This window comes from Asparagus officinalis, chromosome 10 (assembly GCF_001876935.1).
Source record: "Asparagus officinalis chromosome 10, Aspof.V1, whole genome shotgun sequence".
NCBI lineage: Eukaryota > Viridiplantae > Streptophyta > Magnoliopsida > Asparagales > Asparagaceae > Asparagus > Asparagus officinalis.
This window is the reverse complement of record NC_033803.1, coordinates 8,696,036-8,722,102: the sequence shown is the minus strand read 5'-3', so window position 1 is coordinate 8,722,102 and position 26,067 is coordinate 8,696,036.

Here is a 26,067-nt window from a genome sequence, read left to right as displayed (position 1 = left end):
TGTGCTCTAAATATAAAATTTATTTTTTCTTTGATGCAATGTCCCTATCAAATCTTACCTCAAACGATGTGAATGAAAAATAATATTATAACTCACTTGCCTAGAGCAATTATTTTGTATATAGGACATATAACTCATTTGGAACATCTATATCTGCTAAATAAATTTTGCTGTTGTGAGAGAAAAATGTTAGAGGCTTATATTCAAACTTTTTGGCTTTATAAAAGACACAAGAATTTAGAGTTTATAGCTTATATATCGTAAAGAACATACTGGTTCATGAATAATTTTTCCTAATAACGGTATTATTACAACGATATTACTATTCAATACTAAATCAATTTTATTATATAAGATTATATAACCCATTTTAATAAATTACAAAGTATATATATGGAAACATTGATGCTCATAGCCAGTAGTTGGGCTCCACAAAATATGTTAACTTTACATTGTAGATTGTTATTGGTAGTATTGTTGAATGCCATTATTTTTTCTATTTATCTTATTATTCACGCTTTTCTAATGTAAGTTCTCTTTTGCTAATCATTCAATTGTCTATATTTAGTTTTTATAATATCAGAGGTTAGAAAATTCTCGTATGTTTAAAAAGTGTTTTTTTTAAATATATACACATAGTAGCGATACTATATACTTTAGTTCAACTCAAACATATATTGGCTTGAATCCATTTAGAATGAGGTCCTTGCTACACTAGAATTGTGATATAGTGATTACACAATCCAAAAGTCAAAGAAGACATTTTTACAAAGGAAAAGTAATTTAATATGTCAAATTAATAACTAATTTGTAAAATATACATGGGTCGTGCAGATAGTTATAGAAAGTAAGGTGTATATTTTCATAAAAATTTCATAGTGAGTGACCAACAATAATCATCATAATTTAAGCATAAATAATTATTATTTTAGTTACTAATGTGACACGCGTAACTATAAAGTAAATCTCAAGCAAAAAATAAGAATTGAGATTGTATTATCCTCTAGGTAAATAAATAAATGTTATTAGAGCTCCTCTTTATATTAAATTTAAAAGTAATAATTTAAATTATCAAGCACCAAATATTAGTTCATGTAAGAAACTAAAGTAATCTATGGTCTATATACGTATTTAGTCATTCAATCAAACGTGTTAAAATTATGATGTCCACAGTCAGAATTAAATGGTGGATTCACATTAAATATAATTTATAAAAAATAGTACATTAAAGTCAAAATCCTTTTAACCACTAGAGATTGTCTAAAAAAATTTGTATATATAAACTTTAATGTTTAGGAATAGTGATGTGCACACTTAACTATGGCTTAATACATCTTAAGAACGACTTACTCTTCAATATCATAATTAATTGACATATCTATACATTACACTGAAAACATAATGAAACTTTAAAACTATAAAAGAAACACCCTCAAAAGTTTTAAAAATTATAAAAAACTCTAAAATTTGTAATTTACAAATGCACAAAACTATTAAACATTACATTGAAATCAAGGAATTACAAGAAATCATTGAAAAAATTTAAACTTTGAAGGGGTAATTTGCAATGTACTAAATTTTAAGGGTGTTTTTTTCTAAATTTTAAATTTAATAGATTTTTAGTTAGTTATGTTCTTTTTGAAAAAGTTATGGGTAATATTGACCATGAAAATGAAAAGTTTTTCTTAAACCTATATTTTTAAAGGGAGTATGATTTTTTTTATAAAATTTTAATTTTCTAGGGATTGTTAGTAAATTTTTATATTCATTTTAGTGTCTAGAGGTTATAAATTCTCGTAGTAGGAGTTTTTTGTAATTTTTTAAACTTATAGGCTTTTTCTAAAGATTGTAAATTATTTATGGACTATTTATAATTTCTATGTTTTCAATTTACTAATGAGTTGAAATTCTCAAGGTGTTTTTTTGTAAAATTTAAACTTTAAATTTTTTTTGTACTTTTTAAAACTTTAAGGGTGTATTCTATAAATTATAAATTATGTAGAGGATATTTACAATTCCTATATTTTTAATGTACTACTAGGTTGGAAATTATTAGGATTTTTATAAATTTTATAATTTTGAGAGTTTTATTTTATAATTTATAAAAATTTCAAAGTGTTTATTATAAATTCTGTAAATTTTCTAAGGTTGTTTGTGTTATTTGTACATTGTTAGTGTGTTTATACATTTAAAATTTTTAAGGTGTTTTTTACAAATTTTAAATTTTTAGGGGTGCTTTTGCAATTTTTAAAACTTAAAAGATATTTTCTCCAAGTCAAAAAACTTTTAATTTCTAGCTAGCATATGTTTTTCATATTTCTCGCTAAATTAAAATAAGTAAAATTTATAACTTTTAAGATGTTTTAATAAAATTTGAATTTGTAGGGTTGTTTCTGCAATTTAAAAAACTTGAAGGATCTTTTATTACAAAGTCCAAAGATTTTTAGGTGTTGACTAGAAAATATTTTTTAGATTTCTCTGTGAATTAAAATAAGTAAAGAATTTGAATTATATCAAATGTATCTCCTTTATCCAATAACATATTAAGTCTCATTATGGATAGGATAAATCATTTAATTACTAATTCAAAGAAGAAAACATAATTAGAATATAGATTACGATAATAATATAACATTTAAAAAAAATTAAGGGTAATATGGACCATAGAAAGATTTTTCCAAACTCGTACTTTTAAAGGGAGTATGATGTTTGTTAATTATCATATACAAGACTTCATCTAAATCTGTGTAAATTACTTGTTGCAATTTGAGGGATTTTTCCAAACTCGTACTTTTAAAGGGAGTTTAAATTTTTGTTTGTAATTTTTAAAAATTTTAGGGTGTTTTCTATAAATTATAAATTATGTAGAGGATATTTACAATTCCTATATTTTTAATGTACTACTAGGTTGGAAATTATGAGGATTTTTATAAATTTTATAATTTTGAGAGTTTTATTTTATAATTTATAAAAAGTTCAGAGTATTTATTATAAATTCTGTAAATTTTCTAAGGTTGTTTGTATTATTTGTACATTGTTAGTGTGTTTATACATTTAAAATTTTTAAGGTGTTTTGTACAAATTTTAAATTTTTAGGGGTGCTTTTGTAATTTTCAAAACTTAAAAGACATTTTCTCCAAGTCAAAAAACTTTCAATTTATAGCTAGCATATGTTTTTCAGATTTCTCACTAAATTGAAATAAGTAAAATTTATAACTTTTAAGATGTTTTAATAAAATTTGAATTTGTATGGGTGTTTTTGCAATTTAAAAAACTTGAAGGATATTTTATTACAAAGTCCAAAGATTTTTAGGTGTTGGCTAGCAGATGTTTTTTAGATTTCTCTGTGAATTAAAATAAGTAAAGAATTTGAATTATATCAAACGTATCTCATTTATCCAATAACATATTAAGTCTCATTATGGATAGGATAAATTATTTAATTACTAATTCAAAGAAGAAAAGATAATTAGAATATAGATTACGATAATAATATAACATTTAAAAAAATTAAGGGTAATATGGACCATAGAAAGATTTTTCTGAACTCGTACTTTTAAAGGAAGTATGATGTTTGCTAATTATCATATACAAGACTTCATCTAAATCTGTGTAAATTATTTTTTGTAATTTGAGGGGGTTTTTTTTCAACTGTATTTGTTAGTTGTCGTATATGAGATTTTTATCCCAATGATTTTTATGATTTCAAGGATGGATTTTCTTATAGTGATATGACAAACAGCTATAACTAGCCTAAAATGTCCCCGTTGCATATGACCATAGTTATAACTCATGTCATTATAGTGGGCCAAACAATTTGATTTAATATGAGAAAGCTCATCTGTCACCTAACCGCCAGGAGACTAATTAACCAAGGACTTGATTGATCAAATCCATAGTTAACTTCACCTATATATAAAGCACGACAAGGGTCTTATTCAAAAAAAAATGAAAATCTCTATCTTAATTACCCGTAACTTTAGATAGACTCGAGCCAACTTGACCAGACACCTAAGTGTTACTAGATTAGACAACTCTAGAAAAATGATGGAATTATATACTGAGAGACTCAGTAGATAAGGACAGACATACATGCAATGCTTGCTTACCCTAGCATGCACCCAAATCATGTAAAGGTGAAATCCCTTAAATTTATGTGATATGGGATTCATGTGATCTTGGATTGATTTGCCCGCCCAATATTTTAGTGACAAATGTAGAGAAGGAGCCTTTCTCTTGTCTCCAATGAGGGAAGTACAGATTACTTGCAATTCAAGAACTTATTAACGGCTAAATACACATATTGGTATTTTAATTCCACCCTATTTATCAAGAAGGTATTTTAATTAGGCAAACTTGCTTTAAGGCATTTTAATTGGTTTAACTTACCAACAATGTCCTTTTTCTCGCCGGCGACCAGCTTTCCGGCGAGAGCTCGTCACGTGCGTGGCACGTGATGACTTAAACTGTTTTTAGCTGCTGATATGACACGGATTTTCTAACGTTGCAGTATTTAAATACGGGAATTAACCCTCTAAAAATCCCAATTCACCCAAAATAGGACAGATCCGTGCCACATCAGCAGATAAATAACATTTTAAGTCATCACGTGTCACACACGTGACGAGCTCTCGCCGGAAAACTGGTCGCCGACGAGAAAAATGGTCTTGTTGGTAAGTTGAATCAATTATAATACCTTAAAGCAGATTTGCCTAATTAAAATACCTTCTTGGTAAATATGGTGGAATTAAAATACCAATATGGGTATTTAGCCACTTATTAACACATAGGCGCCCCCCCCCTCCTCCCCCTATTATTTATTAGCACTCTCTCTCCATTATTATCACCAGCAATATCAAATAGCTCTCCTCCATACCAAAGGAATTGAAATGTGTTGAAGAGTATCATTCAAGTAATAGAGCTCCTCTTTTCTTGCATGGTGAAATAGAGAAAGCTTTAGAGAGTAATCAAGTGTATTATTCAAAGCACTAGATAACGCGCACCGTGGGGAAGCGTGCTCGCAAATCAAACGAGTCGGCGAGCAAAGAGAAGAACTAAAACACAAGTGCAATTTCTAAAATAACAGCCAAAATCACACACAAACACAGAGATTTACGTGGTTCGGCAATTGTCTACGTCCACGGGGATAGGATGAGGAGATTTTACTATATGGAGGAGAAACAACAGGTTACAATCTCTCAAATAACTCTCAAAATAACACAACCAATGATCTCACACTCCCTCACAATAATCTCCCTCTCAATGTGCTCAAAAGAACCAATTTTCTCTGATTATCTCTTCTCATAAACCCTAAAAAGACGTGTTTCTATTTATAACAAAACACAATCCAAAACAGGCTGGGAATCAGAAAACACGTCTGCCACACCCGGGTGTGGCACGCACTACACCCCTGACAACGAATTATAGCAGAAACCTTTTGCCACTCCTGGGTGTGGCACACACTACGCCCCTCACAACGAATTATAGCAGACAGCTTCTTCCACACCTGGGTGTGGTACGCACTACACCCCTGATAACGAATTGTAGCAGACAACTTCTACCACACCTGGGTATGGCACGTACTACACCTGTGGCTGCTGAATTTTCACGTTTTCTAATATTTTGAACAATTTGACGCCTTTTTCTATAATTCTCTACCTCGGCGAAGTGTTCCCAAAACTGAGCCGACACCAACATGAGCACTAATACGTCGTCTCGTCAAAACCGGCTGTACCAATGTGGTTGCCTACATACCCCCTCTTCCAAGGGATCAACAATCATGAATGTACAATAAGTTTCTACAATAATCGAGCTTATTGCTCGGAACCACCTTCGTGAGCATATCCGCTAGATTATCTTTTGTGTGAATCTTCATAATCTTCACATCCCCATCTTTAAGAACATCCTGAACAAAGTGATAACGAACGTCGATATGCTTCGTCCTCGCATGAAAGACCTGATTCTTCGCCAAATAAATAGCGCTCATGCTATCATAATAAACGGTGACGGATCGCTGTGAAACACCAAGATCCTCCAAAAGTCCTCAAAGCCAAATCGCCTCCTTAACAGCCTTCGTAATTGCTATATACTCTGTCTCCATCGTCGATAAAAGCCACCATAGACTACAAGGTGCATCTCCAACACACCGACGCACTGGTCAAAGTGAACACATACCCCCATCGTTGACCGACGTTTATCTAAATCTCCAGCGTAGTCCGAATCTATGTATCCAACACATAACTGCTCACCACTAGTGTCCCGCTCAAAAAGCAAACCAACATTAAGAGAACCTCGAATGTAAAATTGCTCTAATACCAAATGAAATTGCTCTGATACCAAATAAAATTACCATAGAGGGAGGTGAATAGGGTATATGCTAATATAATCCGATATTAATGCCAATTTAAAACTAATTAACAATTTATTCTTGTAAGTATGATATACAATAAATTATGAGCAAGAATATGCAATTAAACTAAGGGCGATATAAACATGAGACAATGGCGATATAGAATGTAATAAACAAAGAGCACAAATAATACGCCAAGGCAAACTCAAACACACAATATGATCACGGAGTTCGGTCATCCTCAACCTACGTATCGCTCCTCACTCACGAGGAGAATTTCCACTATCACAACCGGTTTCAACATTCACCAAAAATATTTACAACTCACACAATCGATTTTCTAGCTCACCGAAAACTTTCACAACGTACACAAATACAATCACACATTACACCCTCTAAGTGTTGGCCTCTCATGTGTCACCTTCCTCAAGTACTTATATTTATCATCTCTCCCTAGGCTTTACTACCAACGTCACTCCTCTTAAAATTGACCCTGTCTCTCACCACATACACCTCTCGGTGTAATTATGTATTGCAATGTTTATCTCAAGCTCAAGTAAAAATGATTTGTTCTCTACAATTGATGAGAATGAATTGTAAGCTCACACTCAATGTTACAATCTCACAACCCCAATATACTATGTATGAACTACTTAAGCTCAAGTGGGTGTGTGTGTAATCAATGAGTATAATCAAAAACTAAACTCAATATGAAATCTAGCTTAATAAAATAGTTAATCAACACACACACACACACACACACACACACACACACACACACACACACACACACACACACACACACACACACACACACACACACACACACACACACACACACACACACACACACACACACACACACACACACACACACACACACACACACACACACACACACACACACACACACACACACACACACACACACACACACACACACACACACACACACACACACACACACACACACACACACACACACACACACACACACACACACACACACACACACACACACACACACACACACACACACACACACACACACACACACACACACACACACACACACACACACACACACACACACACACACACACACACACACACACACACACACACACACACACACACACACACACACACACACACACACACATTCACCAAAAATATTTACAACTCACACAATCGATTTTCTAGCTCACCGAAAACTTTCACAACGTACACAAATACAATCACACATTACACCCTCTAAGTGTTGGCCTCTCATGTGTCACCTTCCTCAAGTACTTATATTTATCATCTCTCCCTAGGCTTTACTACCAACGTCACTCCTCTTAAAATTGACCCTGTCTCTCACCACATACACCTCTCGGTGTAATTATGTATTGCAATGTTTATCTCAAGCTCAAGTAAAAATGATTTGTTCTCTACAATTGATGAGAATGAATTGTAAGCTCACACTCAATGTTACAATCTCACAACCCCAATATACTATGTATGAACTACTTAAGCTCAAGTGGGTGTGTGTGTAATCAATGAGTATAATCAAAAACTAAACTCAATATGAAATCTAGCTTAATAAAATAGTTAATCAACACACACACACACACACACAATATATATATATATATATATATATAAAGCTAGAAATTGAGTTTAGTAAAACTTCTCTGAAACAAGAGTAATGTGTTAGGTCTCATGTTTATGAGTCTACATCTCGAATCTTGTTTTAATGATTTACAAACAATCCCTAATATCATTTGTCTAGTGTTTGTATTTGTTTATTAGGTATTCTAGAAAAACAACACCGTCAGAGGTTGGATGGATTACCCTTAATGATGATATTCAATGAAGGTTGACGGAATATCGGAATGAAGCCATTTGCAATTCAAAGTTAAATTCAAGATCAAGCTTCATCCACAACCAAGACGAGCTTTATTAAAGATCAAGATTGTTTGGGTATAGTTTTTATAGTTTAGATTTTATACTTTGTGTGCTGATACTTAGAGCTCAAATTATGCACACACATTGCTTTCGTTTTTATTATTTTCGTTTTCAAGTTTAAATCGTATAAATATAAAACTAATAATTATATACATATACATATATACTAGTTTCCTATTTATTAATTTCGTTTTGGAAAATAATGTGTTTAGCCACATAAATATAAAACAAATGAATACAAATTGTATACACTCATATTCGCTTCATATTTATCACTTTGTTTTTATAAGATTGCATAATATATGTATTTTTTAGAAAAAAATTATGTTTGTGGATTATAGATTTGACAATATTAGTATGTACCTTTTTCTAAGTCTATAAAGCCATAAAAAAGTTTTCAAACTTTAGTTTAAGCCAAAAAGTCAAAATCATGTGTTTTTGAGTTTTCAGGCTTTTGGACTATTTTGCAAAATGAAGAGACTTCTCAATTGGGAAGTGCAAATTAAAAAATTCTTTTTATAACATGTTTATTTCATGTTTATAATTATTTTTCAAAGTTTTATATTTTTTTAAAAATTTATTTGCTATTTTTAAAGGCACTTCAAAACTAAGTTTTCAAACATGAACAATGTATGTGTATGTTTATAAGTTGACTTATGTACTATAGCAAGTCGACTTATGAATTGTTCTAAAAAATATAGTTTTCATCTGCTGAGTTGACTTATACTCCAAGCAAGTCAACTTATATATGATAAGTCAATTTATGAATTTTACAAGTCAACTTATGATCTGTTGTGCAGTTTGTTATTTTTGTCTGCTGAGTCAACTTATAACTCATACAAGTCGACTCATAAGACATAAGTCGACTTATACCATGTCGTAAGTCGACTTATAAACTAGCCGTTGTACAGTAACGATTATTTTTCAGATTTTGTTTATTTTATTATTTTTATGGGTTTTTGGTATTTTCTTGGGATGGTTTCTTCTACCCTATATATACCCTTTTACCATAACTATTTTCAACCACCAAGAGAGTTTTAAAAATAAGTTTAAGGGTGTTTAAGTTTGGGTTTCAAGTTTGTTTATGTGAAGTGATTTTCACAAGAGGAAGAAGAGATCATCTTTTTGTGTTTGAGCTTCAATCTCATCTCTTTCACTCTTGTTTTTCAGAGAAGACTTCTAACTCAATCTCTAGCTATTTATAAGTTTTGTTTATCATTTTTATAAGCTAAATTTTAATTGAGTGTATATTACTTGTTATCTTTCACACACAACCACTTGAGCTTAAGTTATTATCATAAATTGTGTAATTTGGGTTGTGCGTGTGATTGAGTGAGCTTACATTGAGTTCTCATCCATTGTAGAGAACATAATTTGTATTTGTGCTTTATTTGTGAGATTCACTTTGTATTACACAAGTACACTGAGAGGAGTGTATGGTGAGGACATGGTCGATACCAAGAAGAGTGGCGTTGGTAGTAAAGCCTAGGGAGAGATAGTAAAGCCGAGCACTTGAGAGAGGCGACACGTGAGGACCAACACTTGAGGTTGTATTGTGTAGTTATAAGTGTGAGAGTTATAAAAATTTTCGGTGAGCTAGAAAATCGAAATTGTGTGGGTTATAAATGTTTTCGGTGATTGTTAAAAACCAGTTGAGATAGTGGAGATTCTCCTCGAGAGTGGGAAGCGGAGACGTAGGTCAGGAGTGAACGAACTCCGTGATCATATTGTATGTTTGTGTTTGTTATTTGTTACCATCTCATTTGCATCTTGTTTCATGTTTATTTCGCCGTTGTTTATTTTATATATCCTTGCTCATAAGTTTATTGAATATTATACTTGCTAGGATATAATTATTAATAATTTTTTAATTTAGCATTAATATCGGATTAGATTAGCACATTACCCTATTCACCCCTCTCTAGGGTAATTTCATGATAGAGATGAGAAATTGAAGCACAAACAAGAATGAATAGATCTCCTCCTCTTGTGAAACTCTCTTCACATAAACACTTGTAAAACAAACTTAAAACACCCTTAAACCCTTGTAAAAACTTATTTAAAACTTTTCTTAGATAGTTGAAGTGTTTATGACAAAGGGATATATATAGGTTACAAGAGCCAATCCCAAGAACCTAGCAAAAATCAACAAAAACATCAAAAACAATAAAATCTAGAAAATAGTCGTTATTATGCAACGGCTATATTGTAAGTTGACTTATGACAGGTATGAGTCGACTTATATAGTATAAGTCGACTTTTTATATTATGTGTCGACTCAGCAGATTAAAAACATCATCTGCATAATACTTTATAAGTCGACTTGGTACTGTAGCAAGTCGACTTAAAACGTGCACAGAACCTGATATGAACAGTAAACATCAACTTTAAACCTTATTTTAAAATATCAAATAAATTCCAAAAATTATAAAACTTGGAAAAATATATATAAACATAAAAATGAACATGTTACAAAAATAATTTTTCAAATTGTACTTTTTATTTGTGAAAACTTATCATTTTGCAAAATAAGTCAAAATACAAAATCTCAAAAACACATGATTTTGACAAAATAATTTCAAACAAGTTTTCACTTTCTTTTGAATGGATTAATAGACTTTATAAAAGATATAAAATGATATAAATGAGTCTTTTAATCTGTAAACACATATTGTGCAAATAAACATGATTTCATTGATGTTAAACTTGTTAATTAATAAAATCATTTTAAGCACATATAAACATGAAACGAATATGTGTGTATGTAATTATATTCATGTGTTTCGTTTTTATATAGCTAAAAACACATTATTTTCCAAAACAAAATTGATAAATAGGAAACTAGTATATATGTGTTATAACTTTTAGTTTCATATTTATACGATTTAAACTCAAAAGTAATAAAACAAAAACGTGTATGTGTATATAATGTTTAAGCTTTAAATATCAACACACAAAGTATAAACCTAAAACATTATATCCAAGTTATTGATCTTCAATAAAGCTGAACTTGGTTGCAGATAAAGCTTGAGCTGACTTTGAATTTCAAATGGCTTCATTCTGATATTCTGCCAACCTCCATTGAATGTAATCGTTAAGCTCAATTCCATCTAACCTCAAACGAAAGATCTTTGTGTAGGATACCTAACAAGAAAATATAAACACTCGACAAATGTTGTTAGGAATTGTTTATTCATCATCAAAACTAGATTAGATAGTAGGCTCATAAACATGAGACCTAACAGGATGTACCTCAAAATTTATCTCATGGCATCCCAATAACCCGGACCCGGGTCGTGCATGTACCTCGAAATCATGCTAACTACCTGTGACAAATCAGGCCTTGTACAAACCATGGTGTACATCAAACTTCCCACTGCGCTTGTATATAGAGCCTTTGACATCAACTCTCTATCTTCAACTATCTTCGGTGAAAGGTCAGCCGAAAGCTTCAAATGGGCTCCTAATGGTACACTAACTGGTTTCGTCTTCATACTCACATTAAACCGTTGTAGCACCTTCCTCAAATAAGTTACCTCTGTTAAATAAATTCTGCCCCTATCTCTGTCTCTGCCGATCTCCATACCCAAAATGCGCTTCGCTTCACCCAAATCCTTCATCTCGAACTCTTTCGAAAGTTCTACATTCAACTCATCTATAACGGATATGGAAATAGAAGCAACCAACATGTCATTGACATTAAACAATATATAAATGTACGTGATAGTACATGCAAAGATCAAATTAGCTCCTAATGTATGAATGACAGAGCATAAACCATCGAATTGCCTATACCACTGTCGCGGAGATTACTTCAAATCGTATAACGATTTCTTCAATCTGCAAACCAATTTCTTCTTCCCTGCAGCTCGAAACCCTAATGGCTAAGTCATATAGATTTTCTCATCAATATCACCATGAAGAAATGTCATTTTCACATCCAATTGATCAAATTCTAAACTATATTGTGCCACCAAAGCTAGCAAGATCTGAATCGAAGAGTGCTTTACCATGGAGAAAAGTCCTCATTGTAATCAATGCCTTCTTCCTGTGCATAGCCTTTTACTACCAACCTAGCTTTGAACCTCACTAGAGTTCCTTCAATGCCCTCCTTCGTATACACTCATTTTCAACTAATAGCCTTCCGCCCCTTTGGAAGCTCAACAAGCTCCCATGTGTCGTTTTTCTGAAGAGATTTCATCTCCTCCCACATAGCTTCATGCCACAAATCAGACTCTGAACTCCACTCAACCTCTCTGAATATAGTAGGAACCATCTCATTGACACTCTCCACCGAAAGTGCATAAGCAATGACTGTATTCGTATACCTAACTGGAAATCGTATGTCTCTCCTGGGTCTCCAAACCGCAATTGAATACTGAACCTAAGCTGTGGTCCCTAATTCTGCTCTACTAAACATGTATCCTCTAAAACATCACTGTACTCGCCTAGCGTCACCTCAGTCGGTACTCTAATAGATATGGTGTCATCTTGATATTATAGAGCTGCATCAATCTCCACCACCTGTGATATCTCCTCTGTCGGGGTGTTCTCCACCTAATAAGAGCTGAGAAGGTTCAAGATGGAAGCCTCATCGAAAGTCACGTCTCTACTCAGCACAATTTTCTTATCAACTGGATCCCAAAACTTGTATCATTTTACATCATGCTTAAATCCAACAAATATGGTCTTTCTAGCTCAAGGTTCTAATTTATCAGTCTTCATATGATAAAATATAGGGCACCTGTTGGGTGTAAAAATTGACTTCTCGTTCAAGGGGTCGTTTGTATTTATAAGAGTGGCTTATTACAAACTAATGATCAATGTATATGACAGAGGAGAAGGGGAATGACCCTTCTTGTTTAACGTGGGTTCGTTGGTAGCGGTAGGATACCTCCCTTGGTGCTCATGTCGAGTTTGCTTCCCTTGGACGATCCGATCGAAGTTGTAGTTGGAGCTTCAGTGTGCAATAGAGACTCCGGAGTGATTGAGTTCAACTATACCCGAGCTCAAAAAGTACCAAAGCTATAAGATTGGATAGAGCTATGATGCAAGGGTTTGTAGAGAGCTGATGAGCCTCAAATCTAAGAGTTCAGATTGAGTCTACTTCAATAATCCAAGTAAGGAGCTAGGAATGTTCTCCCAAGCCAAGCCAAATGAAGGCTTTTGTGATTGAAGAGCCTTAAGGAAAATACTAAGCCCCCATGAACCCTCCTTCATGATGGCAAAGAGGTCCCATAAATAGGCAAGGGATAGCATAGGCCATCCCTTGATTTGTGGGATATGACCACCAATGGGTGAGGAGCAACATGCCCTCCCCTAGCTGTAGGATGTGACCACCTAGGGTGATGAGAGTCATATCTCATCATCTTAAGCAAGCAGGCCATTTGTATTGCTCAGGCGAGGCTGGCAAAGCTACGGGCGAGCTCGAGAGTTGTCTGAATGCTCAGGTGAGCTTGGCGAACAGGTGGGGTCGGCAAGCGGGCTTCTCCAACATGTGAGTTAGCGTTTGTTGAAAAACAGAGTTCGTGCGGGCGAACCCTCTACAGGCATGCTAGGCTCGTGTGGGCGAGTGAAGCATTCAGGCAGATTTTGTTCGTGCGGATGAACAAAGCAGACGGGTGAAGTTAAGCTCTGCGAGTGAGCTTAATGATTAGGCGAGGTTGAGCTCTGTGGGTGAGCTCAGTGATCAGGTGAGGTTGAGCTCTGTGGGTGAGCTCAGTGATCAGGTGAGGTTGAGCTCTACGGGCGAGCTCAGTGATCAGGTAAGGTTGAGCTCTATGGGCGAGCTCAGTGATCAGGTAAGGTTGAGCTCTATGGGCGAGCTCAGTGATCAGGTATGGTTGAGCTCCACGAGCAAGCTCAATGATACATGTGGGTGATATTCTCTACAAGCGAGCTAAATAAACAGGCGGGGTTGAATTCTATGGGTGAACTCAACAATTGGGTGAGATTGAGCTCTGCAGACAAACTCAATAAACAGGTGAGGTTGAGTTGTATGGGTGAACTCAACAATTGGGCGAGATTGAGCTTTACGGGCAGGCGAGGTTAAGATCTACGGGCGAGCTCAATAAGGAGAGGTTGAGCTCTACGGGTGAGCTCTGTTGGGCTATGTTGAATGCAAACAGGCCCAAGCTTATTGGCAGGCGGGGCCAGTCAGGCGGGCTTTGACACCCAGTCAATTTTTATTGCCTACAATACCCCCTTCAAAGTTTTTAGACCTAAATCAGGTTGAATGTGGTCTGAAATACTTTGAATGAAGAGGATCACTGTTCATCTTGCCCAGGCGAGTTCAGACACCTTTGTTGAGTTGGGCTCTTTGGGTGAGCTCGATGAATTCGGGAGAGCTCTGGTGACAGGCGAGCTCAAGCATATTGTTCGGGTGAATTCAAATCTTCAAGCGAGCTCTCAAAATCACCAGGCGATCTTTGTGCTTACGGGTGAATTAGATGGCTTCAGGTGAGGCTTACGTGTTTGCCCGTGGGTTCTTATGTTCACCATCTAAGGCGACATGGCGCTCATGGAGATGTCAGATCGCATTAAATGTGATCTGATGGGGGGCATCTCGTCTTCACACAATCACTCTGAGTCGTTGATCTGGCGGCGCTTTTGATCTCGCCCATCAATTCGTCAGGCGATGGTGGCTTGAAACACCTTCTCTCAGCCGTTCGTTCAGAATTCCGAATGTCCCACCTTGCTCATGGCCGTTCGATTCGGATTGTCAAATCTAACTGTCATGGTCGATCCGAGCCGTTCGCTTTGGCTGATCTGGCGGATCTCGATCATCGAGACTTCGCTTATATAAGGCACTCATCTCCCTCGTCAGGGACTATTGTTCCATCCTCAAGCTTTCAATGAAAAACAGAGCTCTCGACTTTATCTCCCCTCCTCCTCGAACTCGAAATAGCCCCCAAATATAAGGTGCTTATTTCCAAGGGGAAGAAGAATGACGCTTCTTCTAACACCGCTGCTGACGTCGCCACCGCTGCCGTCAACATGACTCGACCCTAACATGGTAATTTGATGAGACTGTAAGTGAAGAAGACTAACAGACTCATGTTCATCTTCCAGCGAGCTTTGCCTGATTAGGCGAGGCTCTACTATGTCAAGCGAGTTCTTGCCTTCATTAGGCGAGCTCTGCTTGATCGGCGAGCTATTTTCTGGTTAGACGAGCTCTGCTTGATTGGCGAGCTCCATCTAATTAGGTGAGCTCTTGCCTTCATCAGACGAGTTCTATCTCCTCGGCGAGCTTCGTCTAATTAGGTGAGCTTTTGCCTTCATCAGGCGAGCTCTGCTTGATTGGTGAGCTGCTACCTTGTCAGGAGAGCTTTTATTTGCATGATGAGGCTCGCCTGTATTCAAAACTTAGAAAATTTATGACTTTTTGAGTCAAACTTTCTAATTTCTCTTTGTTATATCATGCAGTCCGAGAAGCGCCAGCTGTTAGGCCCTGCAACTTGAGATCATTTGGCAAGAGGCCCCTCTCTGTAGCAGAAGCGGATCGATACGAGGAGGTCCCTTGTAAAAGGAGGTCGGTGAGGCTCAAGCATACCAAACCCGAGACTGTCATGATCTCGGATGATGAGTCAGAGGAACCCGTTCCTGGTTTCCCTAACCCAGCTGGCATCGGTGGCCATGGGTGGATGCGCGCCTGGTTTGACGAAGATGGACCACATCCGGTACGCCATTGCCCGTGATGGCCCCCCGCCAAGACTCTGCGTCCTCGAATGCTAGATCCGTATAGGGTCTCATTCAATGCTTGGAGAACATTATGAAACAACTGATGTCCATTGTCAGTGTTGGGTGGGCCCCTTTCTTTTACTTTGATTCTTTCATAGCGAACAGCTTGAAGGACATCCAGCATATTGGCGGCATCGAGCTAGCCAACCGTTGTGAGCAAAAGCTCATTCACTTGGAGGAACTCATGCACCGTCTGGAGGAGCTGGTGTTCACTGATCCACGGATGCGGTGGCACCAATTATAATCGAAGCTCGGATCAAGGCTTCTCTTGAGCGAAAAGCTCGAGAGGAGAGGATATCAGAGCAGGAGGTCATTGCTGCAAACCTAGCAGAGTGGCAACATCACCTGCAGACCCAGATGGATTCTTACAACAACATCGCTGAGTTCACCGGGGTCAGGACTGTCCAGGGAGAGGCGGTCCTGAAGGATTTCAAGCTCGAGAGCACCAGAGTTCATGATGCTTATGGAAAGGCGATGGAAGCTCTCCATGTGCTACATCAAGAGGACGTGGCCAGACACCCTCTCTGAGGCCAAACTTCAAATGGAGCTTGAGGAGTAGTTCTGGACTGACCATGTTTGCGGTGAAAATTGATTGTTTCATTGCGAGATTCATTACAAACTTCAGACGTTTACAACGAATACAAAAAATCAGTCTTTTTATAAGACTTTTACACAATGAAAACAAAAAAATTACAATTCTCTTCAAACAAACACAACGAGTGTTTATCGCCCGCTGCTTGCGTGGGATCTTGGCCTGTGACGGGGACGCGTTAGTCTGTGGACCACCGAATGATTAATATTTGGACAGAGTTTCGTCTATCCATGAAGGGATCGAGAAACCATAGCTCTTATCTCAGCGAAGCGAGATAATCACTCTTCTTAAGATTACCACAATGGGATAATCCTAAGGAACGAACCGGGCTACAGATCTAACTCCTTCTCCTCTCTGAAATCTGTGCACTTTAAATCTTTAATCCGGCAGGGCTTCGTCGAGGCACGAGAATTCCAGATCTAGAAAAATGAGGGTCCGGGGCTTGTATTTATAGGCACGGGCCAAAATCAGGTTGGAGACACCCTTGGGTGTCTCAACCAGGGCCGAGACACCCTAAGGTGTCTCGGCCTTGGCCGAGACACTTTAGGGTGTCTCGGCCGAGACACCCAAGGGTGTCTCGCTCGTGCCGAGACATCTCGGGTGCCCTAGTTCAGCCTGAGACGTTCCATTATGCCTGTTTGTTCATTTTTTGCCGTAACTTCTTCATCCGAACTCGGATTTGAATGATTCAAAGTGCGTTGGAAAGCCGATGAGGAGTTCTATAAGCTTCGATGATTAGATCATTAGTTGAACAAATGAGACACGAAGGGTATTTCGCCGTTTGTGAACGATACGAGGTTCCCGATCAGTTCGCGTCTTTGTTATTCTGAAATTCTGTTGGTTTACGTAGTTCGTCGATTCACTTCAAGTGTTCACCGACATTAATCAAACTTTCGTAAACCGGATAGTGACGTTTATCGTCGTTTCTTAGCACTGAGCTGTTCGTGGAGACCTATAGGCAATTTTCGATGCCTACAGATACCCCCTCCAAAGCATTCCGGACTCGTTTCTTTTATAGAAGATGCTGTAATACTTTGGATATGATTGGTCCAGCCTTTGATTGGTGTAGAGGACCTGTGATTAGCTTCAATTCTTGACTCCTTCGATTTTCAATCCATTTGATGCTTTGACGAATAGCTGAAGTTCTTTCGGCGTCACGTTTATCACCTGGCCATAGTCGAAGTCTCAAATCTAAAACTGATGAGTTGAGTTTAGCTCGTGTCGTCGAGTTGACTTTGAACTAACTACCTCCGTCATGATATATTGACTCGCGTTGACCTTTTAATCGCAACGCGTTGACTGGCGTTGACCTAGGGTTACGCGTTGACCGGCGTTGACCCTAGGGTTTTGAACGTTGAACGTTGACTTTTTGATCACAACGCGTTGACTGGCGTTGACCAAGGGTTACGTGTTGACCGGTGTTGACCATAGGGTTTTGAACGTAGAACGTTGACTTTTTGATCGCAACGCGTTGACTGGTGTTGACCTAGGGTTACGCGTTGACCCTAGGGTTTTGAACGTTGAACGTTGACTTTTTGATCACAACGCGTTGGCTGGCGTTGACCTAGGGTTACGCGTTGACCGGCATTGACCTTAGGGTTTTGAACGTAGAACGTTGACTTTTTGATCGCAACGTGTTGACTGGCGTTGACCTAGGGTTACGCGTTGACCGGCATTGACCCTAGGGTTTTGAACATCGAACGTTGACTTTTTGATCGCAACGCGTTGGTTGCCGTTGACCTAGGGTTACGCGTTGACCGGCGTTGACCCTAGGGTTTTGAACGTGGAACGTTGACTTTTTGATCGTAACGCGTTGGCTGGTGTTGACCTAGGGTTACGCATTGATCGGCATTGACCCTATGGTTTTGAACATCGAGCGTTGACTTTTTGATTGCAATGCGTTGACTGGCGTTGACCTAGGGTTACGCGTTGACCTAGGGTTACGCGTTGACTGGCGTTAACCCTAGGGTTTTGAACATCGAACGTTGACTTTTTGATCGCAACGTATTAGTTGGCGTTGACCTAGGGTTTCGGATCGCTTGACGTTGACACAGTTTATACTCGTACATTTGCTGGAGCATACACAGTTTAAGTTCTTAAGGTATTGGAGCACGGTGATCCCAAATGTCGGAGCTACAGGACCAACTGTTAAAGCTGATTCATCTGCATGCATAGATCTTATCCTGAAGTTGTTGGATGCTCAAGTCACGAGACCAACTAATGGAGTTGGTGCGTCAATGACTCGCATTTATAGAATTTTTGGAAAATTCTCAGCCCTCAACGGGTTTGATGAGCCTTTACCGACCACCGTTTGAGTCGGGCTAGCATGCAGATTGTTTAGATCCGTTTTGCACATAACGTTGTGCTAAAAGAGTTAACTCTTTTAGTGCTACGACATTGAATACGTAGACTTCGTCTTTCTCACGGGAATAGACTACCCGGCAACGTGTGTTAGACGTAGACTTAGGATTTTTAGCAAATCCTCAGCCATCAACGGATTTGATGTGCCTTTACCGACTACCGTTTGAGTCGGGCTAGTAAGCGGATTGTTTACTTCCGTTCCGAATGTGACGTTGTGCTAAAGGAATGAACTCCCTTAGACTTGATGCTATGACTTCGAATACGTAGACTTCGCCATTGTTACGGGAATAGGCTACCCGGCAACGCGTGTTAGGCGCTGACTTGTCCTTACTTAGGATTTAGGATAAAAGTCCCCAGACTCGGATTTCTGGTGTCTTCTTCAATCGGTAAAAGACTAAACCGGCAACGCGTATTAGGCGTTGGCTTATCCCTGCTTAGGCTTCGGGATAAAATTTCCCATGCGTGTGAAGCACGGATTTTGGCATTATTAATAACAACCTGCCACAATATTGAATATGTGGGCTTTTGTCCTTTTTACGATCAAAGACTAACCGGCAACGCATGTTAGGCGCTGAATTATCCCTACTTAGGCTTCAGGATAAAATTCCCCATGCGTGTGAGGCACGGATCATGGTGTTATTAATAACAACCTGCCACAATGTTGAATATGTGGGCTTTTGTCCTTTTTTACGGTTAAGGACTAACCGCCAACACGTATTAGGCGTTGACTTATCCCTTCTTAGGATTCGGGATAAAATCCCCCGCGCGTGTAAGACGTGGATTTTAGCGTTATGAATAACAACCTGCCACAATATTGAATATATGGGTTTTTATCCTTTTTACGGTTAAGGACTAACCGGCAACGCGTGCTAGGCGCTGACTTATCCCTTCTTAGGCTTCGGGATAAAATTCCCCAGACTGGAATTCTGGTATCTTCTTCAATCGGTGAAAGACTAAACCAGCAACGCGTGTTAGGCGTTGACATATCCCTGCTCAGGATTCGAGATAAAATTCCCCGTGCCTGTGAGGTACGGATTTTAGGAGTTGAAAAAATGGTGTCTTTTCTTGGGGCAAAGACGAACCTGAAATGGGAGAGGAAGAATTTTATATTCTATCTCCCGGCACTGAAGAGGAAGAATTTTATAGTCTATCTTCAGTTGGAAAGAAAACTCGAAGTGGGATCTTCACTCATAGAATCCGAAAAGATGAAACTAAGAGTGGGATCTCCACTCTGAGAATCGACAAGATTCGGATAACCCTAACTGTCGGAAGGTTTGATTACCGAACTAAAGATAAATTTCTCATTTATCGAGAGTGAATTGTGGTTTTGGTCCTAACTGTAGGAAGGTTTGACTAAGCGGGGGTTTGAGATGACCCTAACTGTAGGAATGTTTGATCACTCGATTTGAAAGTGGACCTCTCGTTCATGGAAGGAATCGAGAGGGGATTCTAGCTTTGGCCCTAACTTTTATAGGTTTTGACCAGGTAGACAGTGAGAGTAGGAGTACAAATCACAACGAGAGTGTTGACTCATACAAATCACAGTGGGGTTTAGTGTTTATCACTTTGTTTGTAATGATCGGGTTATCCCTAAGAGAATTACATATAGTATTTTTCCGGGAACTTCCCGTTACATGAATCATCCACCCCCAGTTTCTTCGCGAAACTGGGTTTATCATTGCATTCGGTTACATGATCGGGTTATCCTTAAGAATATTACATATAAAAATTCTCCAGGAACTTCCCGTCAACGGTAGGAAACAGTTTAGACTCATATACCTATTGGAGTATCATAAATTATCCACCCCCAGCTTCCTTTGTGAAGCTGGGTTTACCATTGTATTCAGTTGCATGATCGGGTTATCCTTAAGAATATTACATGTAAAAATTCTCCAGGAACTTCCCGTCAAGAGTGGGAATAGTTTAGACTCATATACCTATTGGAGTATTAAGAAGCAGTTTATACTCGTATACTTGTCGGAGTGTTGAGAAGCAGTTTATACTCGTATACTCTTCGGAGTGGCGTCGTTCTCATTTGGCTTATCCCAGCGTTATGACGCCGGCTTCAACCAAAGTCTGAATGATATTCTTTAAAGTAAAGCATGCCTTGGTGGGATGAAGGATCCTCCTGTGGTACGCGCAGTACTTCGGATCCGCAGTACCGTCAGCTTCCTCCTGATTTGTGATGGGTGGCAGCTTGACTTTGTTGTTTTCAAGAAGGGTCTCGAAGATGGCTGGAACATCTTCATCCTTGAATGAGTACTCTTTTTGGAGTCTCGAATCCGAAGTCTTCTGCTGTCTTCGGGGCTGCTGTTGTGACGTCTGATTAACATCAATAACCGACGTAGGTGCCTTCCCTTTATCATGGGAAATAAGACTCAGATTCAGAGGATTAGCCATCGGTTGGCTTCTTTCGACCTTCCTCCTTCTGAGAAAGCGTTCGACCTGTTCTCCGCACACCTTCAACTCTTTCCAGGTATTGAGCGGCTCTACTCCCATAACGTCCAAGATGTTAATGGACAAGTTGTTATGACAGGTTTGCAAGACGAATTCCTCCGTGACGGGATCCTTGCAGTTTATTACTTGATTGCGGAAGCGTTTGATGAAGGTATCCACCGACTCTCTGTCTTTTTGTTTCTCATCGAAGAGTGTCCTGATCAACACTTCAGCGTCATCATCGAAAAAATGAGCGAGGAACATGCTCTCCAGGTCCTCCCAGCTATTGATGCTTCCGAGCTTGAGACGGCGGTACCAATCGAAAGCAGGCCCACGAAGGGTGCCAACGAATGACCGAACCATCAAGGCTTCATTGCCGGAGATCATACTCAAATGGGACCTGAAGTAGATCAGGTGCTGAGAGGGCGACCCCTTCCCGTCAAACAGCGTGAAATTGACCAGGTTGAACTTCGCCGGATACGGGATCGATTCCCATTCTCTTGGGTAAGGACACAGAATCCCGGTCTTCTTCACCTCTCGAGCAGACATCAGGGCGTCAATTTTGCTCTCGAGATCCTTCATCTTTTCGTCCTCATCTATATCCTGTTTTGGACAATTTTCGAGAGGAATAATACGGCCACCCCCAGTGTTATTATCTTTGGCGGAACCACCCCTAGCGTTGTTATCTGTAGGGTGTGCATTTGAACCACACCCAGTATTTTTAGGAGGTGCGTCGGCCATGATGATTTCGTCCACTTCTGGATCGCTGTCAACTGCGAGCTGATCTGACAAAGCTCGGATTTGTTGGTCGTGCATTTGTCTTATCTACTGCATAGCCATTTCCATTTCGATTTTGAATGTTTCTTTCTGCTTGGCTAGAGCATCCTCAATGATTTTGGTTATTTGCTCGGTGTTGATCATGAACACTTCCCGAGCTTGTCCTATGCTAGACGTTGTATCGTCGGAGGCGAGTGCAGAATAAGAATCCAAGAGTTCATCATCGGAACGGAGTCCATCGGAATGGAGTCCTTCATGGATCCCCGGGTAATCGTTATATCCGACGGCTTCTAGCTGAAGCTGAGATATTCGTTGGGTTATTCCCGAATTAACTCTTCTTCCTGGAGAGAAATTAGGGTTGGAACCACTTGAAACAATCGGAGATTTTCCCTTATTGACCATGTTGATGGTAACTTCTGGGAATTCATCATCTTGAATAACCGATCGTCTTTTGCGAAAATGCCTTGATTTGGGCTTTGATGCTTCAGTGGAGATCCTCTCAAATATCGAAACCCTCTGCGCTACACACTGATAATACTACCCTGATAAATTTAGTACACGGACAGTGAGAGTCCGCTTCCCATGTACTTCTCTTTCGAGATTTATTCGTACCCCCAGCCCGATAGTACAACTCATCAACGTTGCGGTCAGAGCAACCTATCGGTTGTTTACATGAATTCTCAGGTATAACGCATTCTTCTGTCTGACGCATTTTCATCTGAGTAAACATCGCCTTATTGGCGTCTACAGGAGTCACACGCTTGGAATCACACCTTTGTGAGGATGAAACCCTAACGGGCTCCTGGTTTTCTGCACGCACCCCTAAGCAGGCCGTTGTAGAAATTAATTTGTTAGGAGGTCGCGTACGACCCCCAGTCCGGATGTTTGCTCGAAGCTCCTTCAACGGTCTCAAGCTTTCCTTAACAGGCGCTTTTCCTCGATCCTCGAGTAGAGAACTGATGCGATCCTTCAATGGGACTCTAGATTTTGTAAGATCCATGCCGTCATAGGGCTTCACTGGAGGTGCGGGAGCAATAGGAGCGGGATCTGGAGTTGACAAAGGCCAGAAAGCAGCCTCGGATGCTTTTGACTTAGGCGCCGATTTGGTTTTTGGCACCCAAACTTGTTTGGATCTCGGCGATCGCTTAACTGCCTCTTCTTTTTGCATTTCCTGTGCTTTTCGCATAAGGGTCCGGGCATGCGCAAGCAAGGCGCGGTGCTTCTGGATTCGCTCCTTGAGAGTAGAGCGGGTTCTTTGGACACGAACCCATTCGTTAATTAGAGATCGAGAGGAGGGTTCTGATGTTGGTCGTGGCGACAGATTAGCCACTTGGCGCTTTCTGAACTCCAGATCTGTTTGGTAATGGAATCCGTCCACCTGATCCAAAGCCTTGGCGAATTGGCGCGTGAGGCGTTGGCGTTTCCTTTGACGTGCTCTCTTTGATAAAGTTGGCACGCCTTCAGTAGTCGGCTCCTTGATCACGAAGGAGTTCATATCTGCAGATCTGGTCTCATTGGATGTCGGCGGATCATTGCAAGGTGCAACTACAGCAGCGACGACGTGGAGATCAACTTCTTGGGTCTTCAGATCTGGAGACCGACGGATCTTCTGGGAGAAGGAGATCTTCCTGCGCTTATGAGGAGGAGCAGATCTGGAGGAGGAGGAGGAGATGTACTCTTCAAATTTCTGCTGGTCGAATTTATACTCGACCTCTTCAGCCACGGGGATCTTGATCGTCGGCTGCGGCACGACAGCCTCGGCATCGAGACTGTTAGCTCCCACTGTGGTCGCCAGTTTGTTTGCGGTGAAAATTAATTGTTTTATTGTGGGATTCATTATAAACTTTAGACGTTTACAACGAATACAAAAAATCAGTCTTTTTATAAGACTTTTACACAATGAAAACAAAAAAATTACAATTCTCTTTAAACAAACGTAACGAGTGTTTATCGCCCGCTGCTTGTGTGGGATCTTGGCCTGTGACAGGGACGCGTTAGTCCGTGGACCACCGAACGATCAATATTTGGACAGAGTTTCGTCTATCCGCGAAGGGATCGAGAAACCGTAGCTCTTATCTCGGCGAAGCGAGATAATCACTCTTCTTAAGATTACCGCAACGGGATAATCCTAAGGAACGAACCGGGCTATAGATCTAACTCCTCCTCCTCTCTGAAATCTGTGCACTTTAAATCTTCAATCTGGCAGGGCTTCGCCGAGGCACGAGAATTCCAGATCTGGAAAAATGAGGGTCTGGGGCTTGTATTTATAGGCACGGGCCAAAATTAGGTTGGAGACACCCTTGGGTGTCTCAACCAGGGCCGAGACACCCTAGGGTGTCTCGTTCGTGCCGAGACACCTCGGGTGCCCCAGTTCAGCCTGAGACGTTCCGTTATGCCTGTTTGTTTGTTTTTTGCCGTAACTTCTTCATCCGAACTCGGATTTGAACGATTCAAAGTGCGTTGGAAATCCGATGAGGAGTTCTATAAGCTCCGATGATTAGATCATCAGTTGAACAAATGAGACACGAAGGGTATTTCGCCATTTGTGAACGATATGAGGTTCCCGATCAGTTCGCGTCTTTGTTATTCTGAAATTCTGTTGGTTTACGTAGTTTGTCGATTCACTTCAAGCGTTCCCCGACATCAATCAAACTTCTGTGAATCGGATAGTGACATTCATCGTCGTTTCTTAGCACTGAGCTGTTCATGGAGACCTATAGGCAATTTTCGATGCCTACAGACCAGGTAAGAAACTGGCCGCTGTCAAGGCTAAGCTTGCCTCTTTCAGCTTGCTGGGCTCCAGTGACCAACCCTGAAGCGTTGTTTTGATCTTGAGACTTCTTCTCTCTTTTTTTGTCATCTTTGCTTAGATGTATTGCCTCAATACCAGTTTATGAATGAAATTTATGTTTTTGTTGTCTGTTCTTTGTTTCCTTCAACATTTTGTGTGCATATTTCCTGACTTTTGTTGGCATCATTTAGGATTTTTAGCTAAACCCTCAACTATCAACGAATTTGATATTTTTTTACCGATTACCATTTGAATCGGGCTAGTCGTACTATTCCTCTCAGTACGATTAGTTATCGAAAAGTTTATTTTAGGCTTAAAGCTAAAATTTCTTTCTCACCCTTAGCCGCTCGAGGCATTGGGTTAAGCTAATTATAATTGTTAAGTCATAATTAGGTTAGGTCATGCTATTAAACATAACAAATTAGCCTAAGGGTGAATGATTATTTATGTAAATAACCGGTCGAAAGTCCGAATGACAACGCTCTGCTTGGTGGGTCATCATTCGGGAATAAGGAGTCAATAGGGTACATCGCTTAGTAGGCCATTATCAACGAGCAACGCTATTAGTGAGAATGACGGTGTTGGGAGAATCAAGTCATTTAGGAACATATGAGTATGACGATTGATTGTTATAGGAGCCATCACATGGTAGCTTGCTACCCATCGACTGTTCTACGGATGTTAGAATACTCGAAATGGACCATGTCATTCAGGAACGTATGAGTGTGATGACTGATCAACATCATTTGTGGGAATGATGAGGTCAACTATCGGAGGTAATCATTAACACGATAGTTATTGGGGGCCCACCATCCTATTAGAGAGGATTGGTGGGGGAATTTGTCAGAGGTGTAATGTTAACTTGACAGGACTGTCACGATCGGAGTGACTTTGAGGACCTGCCGTCCTATTGAAGAGGATTGGTAAGTCAATTTTATCAGAGCTAATTGTTAACATAATAGTAGGAGTGGACCCGTCATCCTGTTGAAGAGGATCGACGGAGGAAATTTGGAGGGGACTATCAGAGATAATCGTTAATGTGATAGTTTTGGGGACCCGCTATCTTATTAG